Source organism: Maniola hyperantus, chromosome 27 (assembly GCF_902806685.2).
Source record: "Maniola hyperantus chromosome 27, iAphHyp1.2, whole genome shotgun sequence".
Classification (NCBI taxonomy): Eukaryota; Metazoa; Arthropoda; class Insecta; order Lepidoptera; family Nymphalidae; genus Maniola; species Maniola hyperantus.
The window spans coordinates 5,836,612-5,859,616 of record NC_048562.1 but is presented as its reverse complement, the minus strand read 5'-3'; the positions used below and the strand labels follow the sequence as shown (position 1 = coordinate 5,859,616).

Here is a 23,005-nt window from a genome sequence, read left to right as displayed (position 1 = left end):
AAGTACAATCTATACTGAATGTATCTTTTAAGTGTTCTCATCGAATTTACCTACCTATTCTAGTTTATAATCGATTTCTTGATTAGAGATTTCTAAAACTGGTGCATACTTCTTAGATTAATGTGCTCGTAAAAAGTACTGGTACTGATTCTGAGCGCAACTATATTTTAGAGTATTCCCATCTTTTTCTTACCATTGTAAAACATACAAAAAATAGATAAACCTATTTTAATTCACGACTATCAAACCTCGTGAGTAGTGCCAGTCGTGAGCCTTTTATTTGTAGAGTGCACTTAAACTCAAGAGTCTTCATATTTAAAACTCATTTTCCATCTTTTTTAGTAATATTAAAAAGAAAAAAAAAATTGCATTTTCTTCTTTTTAATATTGCATAAAATTTGGAAATTGAGTTTAAAATTTGTCAGAATTATCAGAATTGATGCCATTTTTTGATCTCGTATTAGTTTTCTATGAGCACCGATTTTGGTTTAAGAAAGAAGCAAAAATTATTGTAATTATAATTGAAATTGCGTCACAGTTTCGTAAACTGCTTGGATGAGCATTATTTAATTTGACGGACACGTGTGACCGCCATGTTTGCTATGTTGCCGCAACTCGATACTAGATGGCGTTAATGTAATAAGTAAGTTGTTTGTTGAGTAGGGTTGCCAACTGTTTGTAGAAGATATAGCGGAGGAATTGGTAACGTACATGCCTGAAAGTTCTACGTAATGTTCTCTAAAATTTCTGAAGGCTGTCAATCGAAGTGTAACGGCGATTACACACCGTCATCGGAGTTCTATCAGTCATCCGTGAGAAGACCAGCGATTATCTACGACATAATATGTCATAAGCTCTCATACAAAACATAAAGGAACGTATTTTTACGGACTCGGATCGGATGAGTGCGTTTTTTGGGAACTTTTTAAATTAATTATTAACAATATGATTTCGTGATTCCTTTCGTCAAAGATTGCCTGGAAGAGATCGCTTCAGCGATAAGGCCGCCTTTGCATGCTACAGTTATTAGATTAAGATCCTTGTATGTTTTAGTTATGTTTACTTGTGTTGTGTGCAATAAAGTATAAATAAATAAATATGGTTGGCAGCCCTACTGTAGAGTGACCGGCGAGTTTGAAGTGCAAACCCTTGTTCTGTACCATTTTAGGTGTTCATTTCTGTGATATAACTAACTTTTGTGTTACTCGGAACATTTTGTTTGAGTAATGCATGAGTATTTATGTTATGTCGATATTATATTTTTAGGGTTCCGTACCTCAAAAGGAAAAACGGAACTCTTATAGGATCACTTTGTTGTCTGTCTGTCTGTCAAGAAACCTACAGGGTACTTCCCGTTGACCTAGAATCATGAAATTTGGCAGGTAGGTTAGGTCTTATAGCTGACATTCGGGGAAAAATCTGAAAACCGTGAATTTGTGGTTACATCACACAAAAAAAATTAATTGTAGTCATGAACTAATAATTAGTATTTCTATTTTCAAAGTAAGATAACTATATCAAGTGGGGTATCATATGAAAGGTATTCACCTGTGCATTCTTAAACAGATTTTTATTTATTTTTATGCATCATAGTTTTTGAATTATCGTGCAAAATGTTGGAAAAATACGATTGTAGTACGGAACGCTCGTTAGTCGTTGCGTGAGCCTGAGTCTTGGTCGGTTTTTTTTTTGGAAAATAAAATGTAATACAAGAATAATGTAGCTTTCTACTGGTGAAAAGAACTTTGGTGATAATACAAAAATAGTCTAACTGAGACCAATTTAACCCTTGTACAAAACAACATTACCAATATGTAACTCCATTAATAACCAATCTGTAATAAAGTTGTTTTCCACAAGAAAAATTGAATTTTCACAATGTGGCCAACAATTTTTGTCGAGGTCGATTAGACCGGCCGAAGTGGTCAGCTCGTAAATCTGGTGGGGTCCATTTGACACAACTGTCGGCAGTTTACGGTTGGTTGATATGACTTTTTACGGGTTTGCGGGTAGTTCGAATATTTTTTGATAGTTTTCCGTTTAGAATTTGAGATTTATTTTTATCGTTTTCAAGATATAACGAGTCTATATTATCTAAATATATAAAAGGAAAAGGTGACTGAATGACTCACTGATTGACTGATCTATCGCACAGCTCAAACTACTAGACGGATCAGGCTGAAATTTGGCATGTAGATATATATGACGTAGGCATCCGCTAAGAAAGGATTTTTCAACATTCAACCCCTAAGAGGCTGAAATAGGGGTTTGGAATTTGTGCAGTCCACGCGGACGAAGTCGCGAGCATAAGCTAGTTTTGTATATGACAATATCATTAATCACTTAACCATCACCTCACATAATATGTAACAACATAGTAACATAAATAGTCAGTATATTAACGCGAATGTCAACTAACTGACTAATGAGAACGGGCCTGATGAGGGTAGACGTTGCGCGATTGCTTTGTCATTATGACTGTTTCTGTGTCTATTACACTAACTTTATACTAGCACTAACTTATGCTCGCGACTTCGTTTGCGTGGACTAAACAAATTTCAAACCATAGGGGTTTCCCCTCAAGGGTTGAATTTTCGAAAATCCTTTTTAGCGGATGTCTACGTCATAATAGCTATCTGCATGCCAAATTTCAGCTCGATCCGTCCAGTAGTTGAAGCTGTGCGTTCAGTCAGTCAGTCAGTCAGTCAGTCAGTCACCTTTTTCCTTTTATATATTTAGATATACGTGTAAACAAGAATTTACGTTAAAAAATCCGTGTGCTTTCAAACCTCATTACGTCCGGTTATCAATAACGCTAAGTGCTAAGGGGTGACAGAAAAAGGTCATAAGAGGTCATTAATAAGACTGAATGACCCCCTGAGGTCGTTAGGTGGTATTATTAGTGCACGGCTTAAATCAATTTTTATACTTTTCGGCAATTTAGCAGATGTTTGCAGTTCTTATATGAAATTATTGGACGCTTCGAGTAGGTCCCTGTGGGAGAAACAATAAGGTACAGTCATCATCATGATCAACGCATCGCCGCGCCGGCTCACTACAGAGCACAGGTCTCCTCTCAGAGTGAGAAAGGTTTTGGCTAAGTGCGGATTGGCAGACTTCACACACCTTTGAGAACATTATTATATTACTACTAGCTTATGCTCGCGACTTCGTCCGCGTGGACTACACAAGTTTCGAACCCCTATTTGATTCCCTTAGGGGCTGAATTTTCAAAAATCCTGTCTTAGCGGATGTCTACGTTATAATACTTAGCTATCTGCATGCCAAATTTCAGCCCAATCCGTCCAGTAGTTTGAGCTGTGCGTTGATAGATCAGTTAGTCAGCTTTTAATTTTATATATTTAGATATCTTTACTCTGAAGGCAAATCGTTATGCCAGGGTCGTTCCTAAATGCCAATAACACGAAGCCCCCTCGTAAAATTAGTCCAAATGTCATCAATACAGAATACGCCATCACATTTACTTTAAATGTCATTTAATGACATTAGCAAATCATTACGCGACGTTCGCGCCGCCCTGTCATCGTTATGGGGTGCTTCGGGATGGGGCGGAAATTGTACTGATAAAAGCTTGTCCAATATAGGCTACATCTATAATTCTATCTACGGAGAGAAGTTAGTATAGAGTGAACTAGAGTGAGGGAACTTTGACGACCTCCCTGGTACAGTGGTTAGCGCTGTGGTCTTATCAGTGGGTGGTCCGGGGTTCGATTCCTGGCAGGGATTTGGAATTTTATAATTTCTAAATTTCTGGTCTGGTCTGGTGGGAGGCTTCAGCCGTAGCTAGTTACCATCCTACCGGCAAAGCCGTGCCGCCGAGCGATTTAGCGTTCCGGTACGATGCCGTGTAGAAACCAAAGGGGGTGTGGGTTTAATAAAACTGCCATACCCCTTCCAGGTTAGCCCGCTTCCGTCTTAGACTGCATCAGCACTTACCACCAGGTGAGATTGCAGTCTCTAAGGTCTAACTTGTATTTTAATAATGAAAAATTAAAGTTTAGAAACTGATCTTTGGAGTTAAACGTAACCACTACATAATCTACCACATGAACACATGATCTACCCTCAATTTATCTAATTCCACATAACCGCGCGTTTAAAGCAATAAACTTGTCGTGTCCAGGCTATGGTGTGGACAGATGCGAATTGATTACCCCATTGACTACACCATTGTGCTCCTCGTATTTACATGCTAAATGTATATAGAGCTTAAATTACCGCAATAATTGAATTAAATTAGGTATTACTTATTAGCGATCCACCCCGGCTTCCCACGGTTAGCTTATTACAATTTTTGTAGGGATCTCTAATTTTTTGAAAATAAAATATACTCTATGTCACTTAGAAATAATGTAGCTTTCTACTGGTGAAAGAATTTTCAAAATCGGTTCATTAATTCCACAGATTACCCTCTATAAACAAAAAAACAAACTTTACCCCTATATAATATTAGTATAGAATAATATAGATATACTCTATCCACATTCCACAGTCACACCTCTAACTTTTTGCGTTTTAATTTAAATAATTAAATATCACGTGCTTTAACGGTGAAGGAAAACATCGTGAGGAAACCTGCATGCCTGAGAGTTCTCAATAATGTTCTCAAAGGTGTGTGAAGTCTGCCAATCCGCTCTTGGCCAGTGTGGCAGTCTAATGTCAAAAGCCTTCTCATTCTGAGAGGAGACTCCTTGTTTGACAGCTACAATGTCACGATCGCAATCATCTCTGATTGGTTAATGCTCGCTCACTATTGGCCACAATGCATTGTTGCAACAAGAATCGCACAAATTCAGCCAATCAGAACAATTGAGATTGTAATAATGATTGATGCAGGTTTTAGACAATCGCCCTACTGATTTGTTAGTAATAATAAATAAATAATAAAATAAATAAAATCATTTATTTCCACCAAATACAAAATCATATTTTTGTTAGTATTGACACGTACCTTAAAACTAATTATTATAATATTCTTACCAAAAACAATACTGTGCACCTGTTTTCCGAACTAGTGGAAACTGTGTCTCGGAAAACAGGGCCCTAAAATAGACCTATTTTTCTTTTATTTTACGTCATCATAATATTTGACATATCGTCGATTCAGGATCAAACCGAAAGTTCCGTCACTCTAGTTCACTCTGTGGATAGAATTATAGATGTAGCCTATATTGGACAAGCTTTTATCAGTACAATTTCCGCCCCATCCCGAAGCACCCCATAACGATGATAGGGCGTCGCGAACGTCACGTAATGATTTGCTAATGTCATTAAATGACATTTAAAGTAAAGATGACGTATTCTGTATTGATGACATTTGGAGTTAATTTTACGAGGGTGCTTCGTGTTATTGGCATTTGGCAACGAGCGTAGCATAACGATTTGACCTCGAATTTACGACAGTTAGGGAACTTCTAACAACATGTCGACGCTGTGACGTCACTGGAGGAGTCTCCCACCAGAGCAGACCAGAAATTTAGAAATTTTAAAATTCTAAGCCCCTGCCAGGAATCGAACCCGGGACCTCCCACTAATAAGACTAGTGCTTACCACAGGTCGTCAAAACCCTGAAAACGTCCTTCCTGGCCGTCATCTTCTAAATATATAAAAGGAAATGGTGACTGACTGACTGATCTATCAACGCACAGCTCAAACTACTGGACGGATCGGGCTGAAATTTGGCATGCATGCAGATAGCTATTATGACGTAGTAGGCATCTGCTAAGAAAGGATTTTTTAAAATTCAACCCCTCAGGGATTAAAATAGGGGTTTGAAATTTGTTTGAAAAAAAAACATGAGCAAAGCTAGTTTAATAATAAACAGACATACTGATAACATGTCAAGTAATCATTATCTCTACACCACACAAAACGATGTCCCAACTCGCAACAATACAAACAAACTCGGGTAAATAAATAATCGCCTCCCATAGCTCTGGGCCCATCCTTCATTACACGGGGGCCCAAACAAAACCAGTTACCGACCTCTGAATATTTTACAAGCCATTCCAGAAGCTGGAGCATAGTATAATCTGGTGATGCCCCGTGCGGGAGTGTTATGATACTAGGAGTTCATAAACTATGCATGGGCTTATATTGACGTGATACACGGCTTTGGCTGGACGTACTTGTAGAGCCATCTGTTGGACATATTTTGCAGTTATTTGCAGGGTTGTCAGTTTAAACTTTAAACTGACAACTTGCTTTAAACTTTAAAGCATACGCCATCAAAATAGTTTAAAAAATAAAGATGTTTATGTTTATTCTGAGAGAGACCCGTGCTCAGTAGTGAGCCGGCGATGGTTTGATGATGATTTATGAACATGTGTTAATTTGTTTCCTAATAAAAAGTTTCTTTCAAGTACACCCGCAGATCTCATTTCACTCGGTCAATAATAATTTATGTGAAAACATTTTGGCTTAAACTTTACACGTCATGTTAATCACATACGTATTTTGACAGCCCTGATGTTATTAAGCTCCAAAGTAGCCGCTACTCGACGCTAGATGGCAGCACTTGTACAATTATTCTGGCAAGGCAGCCCTCACATCATCTTGGTCTCCTGGGACCAATGAATAACTGTAGGCTTCATAGAGTTGCCCAGTTTTATTTAACTTAGTTAAATGATATGCGTTACCTTGTTATGACAGGTTGAAAGCGCTTGGTTTGTTTGTGGAATCTAAAATTGCTATACGCTAATACTTAATGGCCTCGTCCTTTTTCGAGAAACCGGTGGTTCGATGATGTGCCTTTTTAATGTGTAGCTACAAGAGACGTGATTTTTGCACGAGTAGTGTAAAAGACCTGGAGACTTGGAGAGGCTACTTTTTATCCCAGAAAATCAAAGAACAACAGGATTTTGAAAAACATAAATCCACGGAAGTCAGGCAGTGAAACGAAACATGTGAAAAACCTAACAAAAATCTGTTAATCTTCTTCTTCTTCTTCTTCCTTACCTTATCCCACGCTATGTGGGGTCGGCACAACATGTCTTCTTCTTCCACTCATTCCTGTCATTCGTCAACGTAATAAAAATCTGTTAATAATAAAACTAAATGTGTGGCTCAGCTAGAAATAAGCAAAAAAAATGCGAAAGTGTCTGTCTGTCTGTCTGCTAGCCTTTCACGGCCCATCCGTTCAACCAATTTTGTCGAAATTTGGTACAGAAACAGCTTGTATCCCGGGGGTAGGACATAGGCTACTTTTTATCCCGGAAAATCAAAAAGTTCTCATGAGGATTTTAAAAACCTAAATCTAGGCGGACGAAGTCGCGGGCTTCACCTAGTAACTCATAGCTCCTAAAACGATGTTCATCATTAACCCCTTCCGGGAAAACAGGGGGTTTCGTTTTTGGGGGTAAAATGGCGAAGTGTAAGAAGTTTTGTACCTATATCAAATATTTGAAAAGAGCAACCGCCGAGTTTCTTGCTGGTTCTTCTCGGCAGGAAAGGCATTCCGAACCAGTGGTAGATGCATCCGACTATTCGTAAGCACTTGTAAAAGTTTATACGAATAAAAAAGATTTTCATTTTCATTTTCATTTTCAGTGTCAAAACGGCCCGCGGCTACATCTGACACGAGGGTCCCGTAATGGCCGGTGTCAACTTAATTGAAAAGTGCACAAATTTTTATAAGGGTTAAATCTAAATCTATATAATACTAGATGTTGCCCGCGACTTCGTCCGCGTGGATTTAGGTTTTTAAAAATCCCTTGGGAACTCTTCAATTTTCCGGGATAAAAAGTAGCCTATGTCCTTCCCCGGCATGTAAGTTAATTCCGTACCAAATATCATCGAAATCGGGTAAACTGTTGGGCCGTGAAAACCTAGCAGACAGACAGATGGACACACTTTCACATTTATAATATTAAGAATGGATATGGATAAAAGGAAAAGCTGACTGACTGACTGATCTATCAACGCACAGCTCAAAATACTGGACGGATCGGGCTGAAATTTGGCATGCAGATAGCTATTATGAAGTAAGCATCCAATAAGAAAGGATTTTTGAGAATTCAACCCCTAAGGGGGTGAAACAGGGGTTTGAAATTTGTGTCGTCCACGCGAACGAAGTCGCGAGCAACAGCTAGTAAAACATAAAGGCCATAATATAAAAGAAGGTAGCGGGTTCGAAACCGCAACAAAAAAGGTCAGTAGGTAGCTAGTTAGGTACGTCAAAGAGTTCCGGCGTTAACACAGAACAAACACACAAACAAAGCGTTAATTACAAGCAACGGCACGACAGGCCGGTCCTAAACAAACGGTAGACTTGCGACATTAGCAATTTTCTGTGTGACTAGCACATGGTCGAGGGGGTTGGTCGATCTACCCCACTGCAGAACTGTGAAACATTTTTTTTTTTTTTTAAAGAATATTAGCCATTTTTTAAATGACTAATATTCCCCTTTCCTCTCCAACTAAGCGTCAGGCTTGTGCTAGGAGTAGGTACGACAATAGTGCAACGGGCGGGGTTTGAACCGTCGACCTTTCGGTTTTCAGTCCACTCCTATACCGGTTGAGCTATTGAGGCTCTGTTTTGGCTACAACTGTTTTGAATGAATGAATATAATGTACTACCTGGCTGAGTTTGTTGTGGGCTCTTCTCAGACCCGGGCGCGTTTGGAACCCTCGTAGCTTTAGTTTTAATTTTGCGTAATAATTATCACTACTAATATCAGTCAGCCAGTCCACCTATTCCTTTTAAATAATTAGACTAGACTACGCGACTGATGCAAAGTCCGCGTGAATTTAGGTTTTTGAAAATCCGTAGGATTTTTGATTTTCCGGGATAAAAAAAGTCTGTCAATTTTGGTATTCTAGCTGTCTCTATAAATATCTCTCTTAATTTTCTCTTTAATTTTCCAGGATTAAAAGTAGCCTATTTTAATCTCCTAATGTCATATACCTACTGTATCCATGCAAAAAATGATCACGCCGAATGCTTTGTTGTAGTATGATTGAAGGACAAACCATCAAACAAAACTACACTTTCGCAGCCAAGCCATTATAATCTAAATATATAAAAGGAAAAGGTGACTGACTGACTGAACGCACAGCTGAAACTACTGGACGGATCAAGCTGAAATTTGGCATGCAGATAGCTATTATGACGTAGACATCCTAAGAAAGGATTATTATTGAAAATTCAACCCCTAAGGGTGTGAAATAGGGGTTTGAAATTTGTGTAGTCCACGCGGACCAAGTCGCGAGCATAAGCTAGTTTTAATCTAAATCTGATAAGACAGATAGAGGGTGCCAGCGTATAGCAACTGTACAGATGAGCCCACGTTTAAAGGATTTTCATTATACAGGCTGATTCAATAGGGTAACCGGGTTATACAGGGGTTAATATTAATCGCATCATCTAAACTACTGTAGGGGTTGGGTGACCTAGTTTCGATTGCACACAAGGGTGCAATGGGGATACTAAAACACCGGTCAAGTGCGAGTCAGACTCGCGGACCGAGGTTTCCGTACCTACTACAGTCGTATTTTTTCAACATTTTGCACGATAAATCAAAAACTAATCCTACTAATATTATAAATGTGAAAGTGTGGATGTTTGGATGTTTAGATGTTTGGATGTTTGGATGTTTGTTACTTGTAAATTTGTAAATTAAAAAAAAAAAAAATTAAATTTGTAAATTTGGAACGGAGATAGATTATACCCTGGATTAACACATAGGCTACATTTTATCCCGGAAAATAAAAGAGTTCCCACGGGATTTTTAAAAACCTAATTCCACGCGGACGAAGTCGCGGGCATCAGCTAGTTATACATAAAAATAAATAAAAATCTGTTTTAGAATGCACAGGTGAAGCCCATTCATATGATACCCCACTTGGTAAAGTTATCTTACTTTGAAAATTGAAAATACTAAATTATTTGTTCATTAACACATTTTAATTTTTTTGTGATGTTACCACAAATTCACGGTTTTCGGATTTATTCCTTTACTTGGGCTATAAGACCTACCTACCTGCCAAATTTCATGATTCTACGTCAACGGGAAGTACCCTATAGGTTTACTTGACAGACACAACGGACAGACGTACAGACAGAGAACAAAGTGACCCTAATAATGGTTCCTTTTTTGCAACGCACGGCTCAAACTACGGGACGGATCGGGCTGAAAGCTATGCATATAGCTATTATGACGTAGACATCCACTAACAAAGGATTTTTGAAAATTCAACCCCTAACCGCGGTACTCAGAGTCGCTAATCGTTACTTAAGATTACGTTAAAACGAGACAGATTTATGTGAGAGATATAGCTCTGTCTCGTTTTAACTCAACTTAAGTAACGATTAAGCGACTCTGAGTACGGCTGTAAGGGTGTAAAACAGGGGTTCGGAATTTGTGTAGTCCACGCGGACGAAGTCGCGGGCATAAGCTGGCATTTTCATAAGTCTCTTACGATATACAATTCTTTATTCCGATTAATTTTTTTAATTAGTAGCAATAATGAGGTAAAAAGCAACAATAATACCTCTCGGAATGGAAAATGCATAAAGAAAATATTGTATGAAAAACACTGAGTAGGCATTTTCCAGTGGTCGGGCGGCTTTAATTAAAAAGCGCTAAGAAATGCCAACAATGCCTCTTTAATGAAAGAGTATTGTAACATTAATAAGCTACTATGTGTTTTTCTGTATGTGTGGTGGTGCCATGCTGCTTATACTACGCGACAGGTCGAGATGGCAATCGGGGAGAGAACGCCCCGCACAACCACACAGCCTCGGCGCTAACCCGGTGCAGGTGAGCGCGGGTGCCATCTCGACCTGTCGTGATTATCCGGACAAGTGCGAATATAACAACTCACGTTGAGAGGGTTCCGTACCATGAATGGGGGGGGGGGGGGGGGGGTTGTATGGGCACTCTTACGATTCATTGTTCCGATTAATTTTTTAATTAGTAGCAATAATAATACCTCTCGGAGCAACTCGAGTTGTGAATGGAAAATGCATAAAGAAAATTTATAAAACACTGAGTAGGCATTTTCCAGTGGTCGGTCGGCTTTAATTAAAAAGCGCTAAGAAATGCCAACAATGCCTCTTTAATGGAAGAGTATTGCAACATTAATAAGCTACTACATACGTGTTTTTAATCAACAGAATAGAATAGAATAGAATGTTTTTTTTATTCATGTAAACTTTTTACAAGTGCTTATGAATTGTCAGGTAGTTTTAATTTACCACTGGTTCGGAATGCCGCGAATAGGGAATGTTTCCGTTGTGGATCCAACTCCCCAATCCTGATGCTGCAGGGTTACTGCCCGCATAAGTTATCAAGATTCATCAAAAGGGGTTTAGTCCACGCGGACGATATCGCGAGCATAAGCTAGTACTATAAAGCTTGCGAAACTATGAGGGTTTTTTGTTGACCACGGAACCCTAAAACGCAGACATTCAAATAGCAAAGTTAGTGTAGCCTTAACGCGAAAATCGAAATTTTCAAAATGATCTTGTCTAGGAGGTTGAGGTAGCGATCTTAATTACATTTTAAGATGCCATTAAACTTGTTGGTCGGGTGGAAATTTTAATCAACTATACAGGGTGTAACCAGAATGCTGGCAAAAACGAACACAGGTGATAGTACTGATGATTACTGATATGATACTGATATTGAAAAATTAAAAAGAGCAACCGCCGAGTTTCTTGCTGGTTCTTCTCGGTAGGAACGGTATTCCGAACCAGTGGTAAATTAAAACTACCTGACGATTCATAAGCACTTGTAAAAAGTTTACATGAATAAAACATATTCTATTCTATTCTACGATGCAAGTGCGAGCTCACGCAGGTATTGTTCCGAACTGTACTGAATCTCGTGTACTGTGTAGTGTGTACGAATGTGGCACTCACACTAATGCAGATGGCGAACGCATGATGCGCCGCAGCGCGCGGGCTGTTGGATTCCACTCCCTCGCGCCATGCGACCCACTGACGCCTAAAAAATGCTATTGCGATGCGTCTTGTGGTTAAATTCAAGAACGACTATTTAATTAGTGCGAATTACTTACAAAAACCCGACCAATTTACGAATGGCCAGTGGACTGAGTCGAGTCTACATAATCACGCAATAAACACCGGGGGGCGAAAGGCGAGCCAATTTAGACGGTTTATTGCGCCTTATGGAAAGCAATGATGAGGTCTAGGGTTAAATCTATCCAGCGCACTCTGACTTAGCTTAGACTTAAGACAAAGTTAAAACGAGACAGATGTATATCTCTCACATAAACCTGTCTCGTTTTAACTCAATCTAAGCAACGTCAAAGTGCGCTTTATAGATCTCAACCTTAGTTGGAGCGCGCTTGCCTAGTATATGCCCTCTTGCCTTGCAGATACTCAAGTTCTACGTGGCAGGAAACATGGATGCCTGATAACAGCTGTCAGTTTGGATGGCACGCCATATCTAGCGTAGTATGTAAGAGAGCGATAGAGAGAGAGACAGTCAGAGATGGAGAGGGAGAAACCAAACTGTCAAAATTTTGTCAAAAGCATCAATATTATAGTTCCTGGCAGTTCATTAATTGTGTCAGTACTAGGGTTTACGGAACCGGTCCTTTTTTGAGAACCGGGAATTTCGGTACTTTTACCCAAAGGAACCGGGATTTCCCGGTTCTTTCGGGAATTTCGGTTTCTTCATAGTTTTTTTTATATAAAATAAGTTTTACGCTTTAGAACTCATAAAAGTAAACCGCAATACGCTTTAAAAGTATTTTTTATTGGAACTTATATTGTGTGTTTAAAAATAAAATAAAACTAGAATCAATCAAGTCTTTTCATATTTTGCTTCTATTTTCTATTCAGCATTTAACTCATCTTCTTTCGTCAAAACAATGTTTTGTACTTCAAGTACTTCAGAGTCACGGTCACGGTCTCTCGTCGGTTCACCTTGTGAGCTTGGTACTGGTAACGGTTGAGCTGGATATGCTGTGGTTGTTGAGGTTTTAGTGCGGCTTAGCAATGATACTATTCCGTTGCACATTTCATCACTGCTTGGGTGAGGAAATACTGTTAAATCTTCATCATTTTGTTGAAGGAAATAATTTTATGGATTTTGCAAGTAATTCAGCGTCGCAGCAGCAAAATTGAGACGCCTTTCTGTGATGTATCGTTTTTTTAACATTTTGAATATTTTTTGGCCACATAGTTATTTTCAATATTTGCTCATTTTCTTAGTGCAAATTTAATTGCAACATCTGCTGTCAATAATGTAGAATCATGACGACATAAAGCCTCTAATACGGTTTTAATTATGTCAAGAACTTCATGTAACGCCCCAATCTGCTCCCACTCTCCTTCTGAGAATTTTATTTTAGAGTTTAAATCAATTAATGCTTTCCCAATGCAAGTTCGCAGCTTCAAGAATCGTTCAAGCGTATTAGCGAGGCTACTCCAACGTGTTACTGAGTCACAGGTTAGTGAATATTCTTTATGAAAATCTTCGATGACGTACTTTTGCAGGACGCGTCATCATTTTTAGTTGGAGACTTGCGAAAAAGTTTAACAACTTTTAAGAGCAAACCTCTCTGTTCAAATTGACGTTCTGAAATTAAACACGTTTCATTTTGAGACAAGAACTCGACGCCATCGTCTTCGTTGTCTGAATCCGAATCCTCATCTAAAGATTCTCTGATCACTTGAAGTCTCTGCCTACTTAGTGCTGCCAAAGGAATATCGTCATCATCGTCTTCTACTTCCATTGAAACATGAGTTTCTTCTTCAGTTCATTGTTCTGCCTCACAAGTGACATCATTTTTGTAAAAAACATCTGAAATTGCAAGTTGAAGTGCATGGGCAATACATTTTTGGTGGTAAGACGATAGATATTTGCCAAATTTCACCATCATACTGCATCCATCCGTTGCCTCTGCGATGATGTCAACTTCCAACGACACCCCGAACTCATTTAATTTGCTGCTTATTTCTTCAACGCATTTCTTAACTGGTAAGGAACCGTTAACTCTGATGAGCCCCAAATTTTTAAAGGTTTTGCCTCCAGAAAAATGACGCGAGTGTAAATTTTAAGCTTAAGTAAAATTAAGCGGTTTCGAACCGATGTCCACTCATCAAACGACATAGAAAACTTACGGCCCTCCTTGCGTAGCTTTTCAATTTCGAGCGAGCGAGAGAAGGTAGGCTTGTTAAGTTTCCGCGCGCTATTTATTTTAGCGCTGAATTCACGTTAGTTTTGAACTTTAGAATTTAGAACAGTAGAAAGTATAAAAAAGTAAAGTTAGATTATGTATGTAATAGTAGCGTGAATCATGTACCTAATTAAGATAAAATTCCCGAAAGTACCGAAAGAACCGGGAAATTAAATTGATTTCCCGGTTCTTTTTTACTGACAAAAGTACCGGGAATTCTCGGTACTTTCGAGACCGGGATTTCCCGGTTCTGAACCCTAGTCAGTACCCGTAGTACAAGATTTTACGTCTCACCAAACCAAACCAAATTCGAGAGTCGAAATACTTCCGCGTTACAGTAAACTGGATCTTAATTGCTTTGTTTTAAAGCTCAAGTTTGTCTACACTTCTACAGCCAGCGCTCCAAGCGGAAACATTGCGAAATTAAAATCAGTGGCATTGAATATTTGACTTCAATTCAAGGCTGTTTAGGTCCATTTTACTGTAACGCGGAAGTATTTCGACTCTCGAATTTGGTTTCGTTTGGTGAGACGTAAAATCTTGTACTACGGGTACTGATTTAAAATGTAAGTGCGAGCTCGCGCAGCTTTTGTTCCATACGAATGTAACACTCACACTTATGCAGATGGCGAACTTCTTGAATGCGTCTTGTGGTTAACTTCAAGAACGACTATTTACTCACAAAAACCCGACCAATTTAAGAATGGCCAGTGGACTGAGTCGAGTTTACATAATCACGCAATAAACAGCGGGGGGCGAAGGGCGAGCCAATTTAGACGGTTTATTGCGCGCCAAAGCTAATGTTTCCTGTCCTCTTTTTTATACGCTTTTTTGTGACGGACGCAAAGGTTAACTGGATGTGACACGCATTAACTTTTGGTTGTGATTCTTGAAATGCTAATGTAAACCAAAATATCAAAGCTCGAATGTTTGAGTTTTAGGTGGTGGTGGATAATGTGCGAGGCTGCAGTTATGGCAATATTGTAAACGAGCTCGTGTACTGTGTACGAATGTAGGACTCACACTAATGCAGATGGCGAACGCATCTTGCGTCTTGGATGCGTCTTGTGGTTAACTTCAAGAACGACTATTTAATTAGCGCGGATTACTCGCTAAAACCGTCCGAGCCGAGCCATCGAAAGCCGATGTTTCCTGTCCTCTTTTATTATACGCTTTTTTTTGACAGACGCAAAGGTTAACTGGATGTGACACGCATTAACTTTTGGTTGTGATTGTTGAAATGCTAATCAGTAAGTACCCTTATTATAAATGCGAAAGTGTGTTTGTTTGTTGGTTTGTCCTTCGATCACGGCGCGACGTATGTAGCAACGGATTGACGTGATTTTTTGCATGGTAATAGTTAAAGACCTAAAGTAAGATAACTATATCAAGTGGGGTATCATATGAAAGGTTTTCACCTGTACATTCTGAAACAGATTTTTATTTATTTTTATGCACGATAGATTTTGAATTATCGTGCAAAATGACGGAAAAATACGACTGTTGTACGGAACTCTCGTTGCGCGAGCCTGACTCGCACTTGGCCGGTTTTTATTACTACAGTCTAAGACCCTATTAACAAGGATTTGCTTAATTTTGAATGAATGAACGAAGACATTTGTTGTTTCAATACATTGTACATAATATAGTACAATCTCACATATTTGATAGATCATAGGACACTAGTTTTTAAAGATAGTCACTTCTAGTATACCTAAGTGGTGGGGGCGCACCCCTAGGTCGCCGCGGGTGTGATGACCCCGTATCAACTCGGCCAATGTTTGAGGTCAAATAAACACTAATTAACTGCGTCATACTGATAAACAACGCTTTTTAACTTGCCCTAGTTAAGAACTTCTTCTCAGACCAGGGCGCGTTTAGAACCCTTGAAGTTTTAGGTCCCTATTCCCTAACTGTCGTGAACTGTAGTTCACGACAGTTAGGGAATTTGTAACAAAACGTCAAGGCGTCGACGTCACTGGCAGGCGTCAAATGTTAGTACATTTGATGCAAGTAGTCCTACAGTAGGCCTACTTTTCTTTGGTTTTCCGTCACCATCAGTACTCTTATTATAAATGCGAAAATATGTTTGTTTGTTGGTTTATTGGTTTTTTCAAAGTCAAAGTCAAAGTCAAATGATTTATTCAAAATAGGTAATTAATAACTCTTTTTGATGGTCAGATGTTGGATTTCTAAGATACAGTGGTGATAATTATTACGCAAACTTAAAACTAAAGCTACCTACGAGGGTTCCAAACGCGCCCAGGTCTGAGAAGAGCCCACAACAAACTCAAACTTTTTGGTTTGTCCTTCAATCACGTCGCAACGGTGCAATGGATTAACGTGATTTTTGGTAAGGGTATAGATAAAGAAGACCTGGAGAGTGACATAGGCTACTTTTATCCCGGAATATCAAACAGTTAGTTCCCACGGGATTTTAAAAAAGCTAATTCAACGCGGACGAAGTCGCGGGCATCAGCTAGTAAACTAATATTTGTGCGGATTGGCAGACTTCACATACCTTTGAGAACATTATGGAGAACTCTCAGGCATGCAGGTTTCCTCACGATGTTTTCCTTCACCGTTAAAGCAAGTGATATTTAATTAATTAAAACGCACATAACTGCGAAAAGTTAGAGGTGCGTGCCCGGGATCGAACCCCCGACCTCCGATTAGAAGGCGGACGTCCTAACCACTAGGCTATCACAGATTATTAGTAAATGTTGCGTAACCCTTCCGTCTCAACATCCAATTTTGGATGCTTTGTAACAAATTGAAAATTATTGGCTCGTTAGAAACATCATTAGTCAATGTCGGGTCAGTCAGTCAGTTTTATTGTTTAACGCTTCATATTAACAGGTTGTCTACAACATTTGATGCCTTTTTAGGGTTCCGTACCTTATAGGATAGTCTGTCGGTCTGTTAAGAAACCTACAGGGTACTTCTTGTTGACCTAAAATCATAAAATTAGGCAAGTAGGTAGGTCTTCTAGCTCTGAAAACCAAAAAATCTGAAAACCGTGAATTTGTGGTTACATCACATTAAAGGTGAAGGTATAGATAGTTCAATCCACGATGACGCGCCCCACTCTTTGTCCCACTCGGTAACAATACAATCAGTGGCGTGCACAGGACTTCAAGCCAGGGTATGCATTTAGGTATGAACTTATTTTACGGCCGGTTATAATGAAAAATAAGCATTGATTTATTACAATGAGGGTAAGCAGTGCGTTTATGCCTCTATGAGCTGCACGCCACTGAATACAATGCAAACTATGCTGTGCTGAGACTGTGAGTTCTATAGTACGTTGTAGGTACACGCACAAGACGATAAATTATGGTAGAGATCACTCCCCGCACCCGTGGTTTCCCCGCACGAAAAAAAAACCGGCCAAGTGCGAGTCAGGCTCGCGCAATGAGGGTTCCGTACTACAGTCGTATTTTTTCGAAATTTTGCACGATAATCAAAAACTATGATGCATAAAAATAAATAAAAATCTGTTTTAGAATGTACAGGTGAAGACCTTTCATATGATACCCCACTTGATATAGTCACTCACTTCGAAAGTTGAAAATACTAATTATTAGTTCATGACCACAATTTAATTTTTTTGTGTGATCCAACCCTAAATTCACGGTTTTCAGATTTTTGACACGTCTCAATGACACCACATTAGTATCTACATTGCACCCATGCGAAGCCGGGGCGGGTCGCTAGTCTATAATGAAGATTACTTACCAATTACCACATCACGTCATGTCCCCAACTATTCGGTTTCCCTCTCGATGCGAACTCGATCCGATCTCACTGGAACGTCGAAGCGAGTTGCACACGTGCGCACATCTGCGGCCAAACAAAAGAATAACGTATTGAAAACAAATTCTATATTCGAAACGCAGGGGCAGCTTGTAGGGTGACCATGACTTTTAAAGAGCCTCAATAGCTCAACGGGTAAAGATCTCGACTGAAAACCGAAAGATCGACGGTCAAACCCCGCCCGTTGCACTATTGTCCTCCTACACAAATTTCAAACCCCTATTTTACCCCCTTAGAGGTTGTATTTTCAAAAAATTCTTTTTTAGCGGATGTGTAGTCATAATAGCTATCTGCATGTCAAATTTCAGCCAGATCCGTCCAGTAGTTTGAGCTGTGCGTTGATAGATCAATCAGGCAGTCAGCTGTTCCTTTACTATATTTAGATTTATTCTAATCTACATCTACACTAATATTATAAAGAGGAAAACTTTGTTTGTATGTTTGTTTGTTTGTACTGAATAGGCTCAAAAACTACTGGACCGATTTTAAAAATTCTTTCACCATTCGAAAGCTACATTATCCACGAGTAACATAGGCTATATTTTATTTTGGAAAAAAATAGGGTTCCGTAAGATATTTGGGTTTTTCGGACACAAGGTGTAAAAAATCAACCAGAAAAGTTACTTATTTTGCGTACGCTGCCTAAACTATAAAAGATAGAACCATAAAATGTTCTAATTAATTGTAGATCTTATAAATATCTACAAAAAAGTCCGCGACACACTATACCCATCTATGTCGAGTGAGGCACAGCAACCATTTTTTTATTTAAAAATCTTGAATTTTTTTTGGACTACATTTAAACGCGTTTATTTTACTCATGCTATTAATCCTTATCAAAATAAATGATTTCATCACTAAGAACAGTTTATGGAGATAATATTTGGTCTTTGAATGATTAAAATTGGACGTTTGGTTTTGAAGTTATGGCGAAATTAAAATATTACGATTTCTGCTGCACGGCCCGTTGCGAAGTGGGCGTCACCAAGGCGGGGGTGCGCGTGCGGGAGGGGAGTTTAGTAATATTATAAAGAGGTAGTAGAGGAGGTAGGGGGTAATCTCTGGAACTACTGAACCGATTTTAAAAATTCTTTCACCAGTATTAAGCTACATTATTCCTGAGTGACATAGGCTATACGGGATCTTTAAAAACATAAAACCACGCGGGCGAAGCCGCGGGGATCAGCTAGTTTCTAAATAATAGAGTATTTATCCTAAAAAATAATAGAGTAGAATTAATAGTCATAATAGAGTAGAATAATAGGGTAAAATAGTAAAAATAGAGTATTTATCCTAAAAACTTAAGACACCTAGCCACCCTGGGAGTAAAGCGTAGGGTAATGTAAAATGAATACGGGACCCGGATGGAAATGTTTCGGTCCCCACAGATGTGCTGCTGAATAAAGAGATCTGACTACTGTGATGTGGGGCACTACAGATTTGTGAGCGCTCACACGAGACCCTGACCTTTGGCGGATAAAGGAATAAGGATGCCTTTTACAAGCGTTTGTTTGAATAGAAAGATTTTTTGTTCAAATGACTGATTGACACTAACTTCAGATTTTTACCTCTATGACGTAGATCTAAGTAAGGATTTTGGGAAAATCGGAAGGATTTGGAGAAAATCCAACTAAAAAGAAAGAAAAAGCTAGTTTTCTATGCTAATGTTATAAAAAAGAGACTATGTAGGATCTCTCTAGAGTCTAGCAGCCTAAGATGGAGCGCGCTTGCCTAGAAGATGCCTATTTACTCTTGACTTGAAGGTACCCATATTATAATTTGAGGGGAAAACTGATGCTAGAAGGGTGTTCCAAACCTTAGCAGATCTAATCAGAAATGAGGAGGCAAATCGCTTCGTACATATCCGTGAAATTTCGACTACTTGGCGATGCCTCGCGGTACTATAGTAGTTAAATGGACATACCCGGAATCATAAGAAAGCTCAGAGTCACTCAGCGGGCAATGGAGAGAGCTATGTTTGGAGTTTCTCTACGTGATCAAATCAGACATGAGGAGATCCGTAGGAGAACTAGAGTAACCGACATAGCTGAAGTGGCAATGGGCAGGCTACATAATTCGTAAAACCGATAGACGTTGGGGTCCCAAGGTGCTGGAATGGCGACCTCGCACCGGAAGACGCAGTGTTAGAAGACCCACCACTAGATGGACGAACGACATCAGACAAGTCGCAGGGAGCCGCTGGATTCAAGCGGTGCAAGACCGTGGCGTGTGGAAGTCCCTACAAGAGACCTATGTCCAGCAGTGGTTGATGATGATGATGATGACCCGGAATTAAACCCCTGACTACTCGAATAGGAAGTCAACGTCTTAACAACCATTCTGCCACGCTTTCACGAATTTCCATATTAATATACAATTAGGCATCCTTGACGCTATCTCGGCTATTTGGAAGGAATAAAAATTTACATAAGAAAGATCGCCGAGATTCGGCACGGCAAACGTACTTACAGAGTTACAATTTAGGGTCTCGAGGACCCTTGGTAAAGATCACCGGTACATCTGACGAAGATGGACGTAGTTCTATCTTTATTTTTTTAAGAAAAACTAAGCGACAAACTTCGACAAGCGAGTAACTAACTCTCCAACTAAGCGTCAAGCTTGTGCTAGGAGTAGGTACGACAATAGTGCAACGGGCGGGGTTTGAACCGTCGACCTTGCGGTTTTCAGTCCACTCCTTTACCGGTTGAGCTATTGAGGCTCTATCACAGAATCCACACTTCAAAAAAGGATTTTTGAAAATTTAACCCTTAAGGGGGTAAAATAGGGGTTTGAAATTTGTGTAATCACTCGCTACGAATATGGCGTCCAATTCCATTCAATTACGGTTTGTAAATAACTACTATGTACTAATTATCATGGTACAGCAAAAATCTAAATCTAAGACAAAAGTAGAAATTCAGATTCGAATACAATGTAATTCTGAGTTGTGACAACCCTCAAACCATTATGAAAACGACCCTAATAGGGTTGACACAAGGGCCACTCACAACGGATTCGGCGTCCATTTCTAAAATTACAGTTAGTAATTTAGTATCTAGATACTAATAGTAATAAGCACGGTAAAGCAAAAATTTAAAAGTTGAAATTCGGATTCAAATACATTGTGATTATGAGTTGTGACAACCCTAGCCTTTATGAAAACGACCCTAATAGGGTTGACACAAGGGCCACTCGCAACGAATTCGGCGTCCATTTCTAAAATTACAGTTAGTAATTAAAAACGAGCTATCTCTTTGTAGCGGTCGCATATTTGCATTTCTTTTTTCGATGCTATAATTATGCTGAGAACTTTCATCCGAACATTTACGGTTATTTTCAGGAATAGTAAAATTTCTTCTGGCTCTCCTTTCTTTATAGGGTTATATGTTATAGAGAAAGCCTACATGCAAAATCGAAAGTTTCTAGACCCAGTGGTTTCTTTGACTTTGTTCTTTAACTTTTGAGGCGCGTGAAATCGGGTTGTCCATTGTTGCGGAGTGGCAAGCGCGCTGGACGGACGAAACGAAAGGTGGTGCTGGAAAGCTGCGTCGGTTCTTCCCGGACGTGGCCGGTCGGCTCAGGGCAACCTGGGTCGCACCGGACTATGAGACCTCGCAGATCCTGACAGGCCATGGATGCTTCAACAAGCGCCTGCATGACATGTGCCTCGTGGAGAGTGGTGGTTGCTTGTGCGGACTGGCGGAGGAGGACCTCCACCACGTCTTGTGGGAGTGTGCGATGTACGAGGACCTCCGGTGCGCCCTGCTGGACGGGATTGTTCGCGAGGAGGAGAGTCCGGTTTACTACCAGGACCTCGTTGCTTCGGCGGAAAACTTCGGCAAGCTACGGGAGTTTGCGCACCACTGGCATAAGAGGCGGAACAGCTCGGACCGTGATCGTGGACCAGTTTGAGAAAGGATCCGGACCGCGGGGCACGCTGGGATCTGCGTGTTTTGTACGTCTGCCCCAGAAAGGGGAGAAAGACCAATTAGGGACAAGGACAGGAAAGAAAGAATTTGTAGGGAGTCAAGAAGGCGCCCCGGGAAAGAGCCACCGAGCAAGTACCGAACGGGCGCCCTCCCGCGTTTCGGCACATATAACCGCGAGGTTGGTGGGGCCATGGGAGATGGTGGGTTGTTCTTTAACAAGCTTTTTCTCGCGACTTCGTCCGCGTGGACCACATAAATTTCAAACCCCTATTTCACCTCCTTAGGAATTGAATTGCATGCCAAATTTCAGCCCGATCCGTTCAGTAGTTAGAGCTGTGCGTTGATAGATCAGTCAGTCAGTCAAATTTTTACTTTTATATACCTACTATATAGCGGCCCACCCCGACTTCGCACGGCTAGCTTACAATTTTCGTAGGGATCTCTAATTTTTGAAAATACACACCTATATTACTCTGGAATAACGTAGCTTTCTACTGATGAAAGAATTTTCAAAATCAGTTCAGTAGTTCCAGAGATTACCCCTTACAAACAAACTTACAAACTTTAACTCTATTAGTACAGATTTAGATTAGTTGGGCTAGCTAGATAAGTGCATGTACTTATTATTTGCATTAAATTAAAAAAGTTATAACATTCAAACGACGAGACAGTCGCTTAAAAATACGAATATTCAACGACGAAATATACATTCGCAACTCGGCAGCAGGTTTTGAATGCAGCAAGAGTGAAATTAATTTTCCCGCGTTCAAACATCTCTGCATAATCATGGTGACGAAAAAAGAAATGCAAATGTGACAAAGGGATGATAGCGCGGGCTTAATTACAAACTGTAATTTTGAAAATGGGCCCCTTAAGAGTGTGGCAGCCCTATTAGGGTCATTCTTATAAGAGCTATGGTTGTCGTGACCATTTCTGTTCTAGGCTAGGCAGTACTAGGCTAACGGCGTAGTTCCTCAGCGTTGATTTAGATTTTCAAAAATCTCGTGGGAACTTGTTGACTTTTTGTGATAAAAAGTAGCCTAGGTCACTCTCCAAGTCTTTAACTATACCCATTCAAAAACCACGGC

At 39.8% G+C, this 23,005-nt stretch overlaps 1 long non-coding RNA gene across 1 annotated transcript in view; it reads right to left on the bottom strand.

The window, feature by feature from the left end:
* LOC138404325 (uncharacterized) overlaps positions 1 to 23,005 on the bottom strand; it is a 59,500-nt gene that overhangs the window by 1,353 nt on the left and 35,142 nt on the right. The window contains exon 3 of the long non-coding RNA XR_011238326.1: positions 17,911 to 18,015. This is a non-coding gene — a long non-coding RNA (uncharacterized lncRNA). The remainder of the gene's footprint in view (positions 1 to 17,910; positions 18,016 to 23,005) is intronic.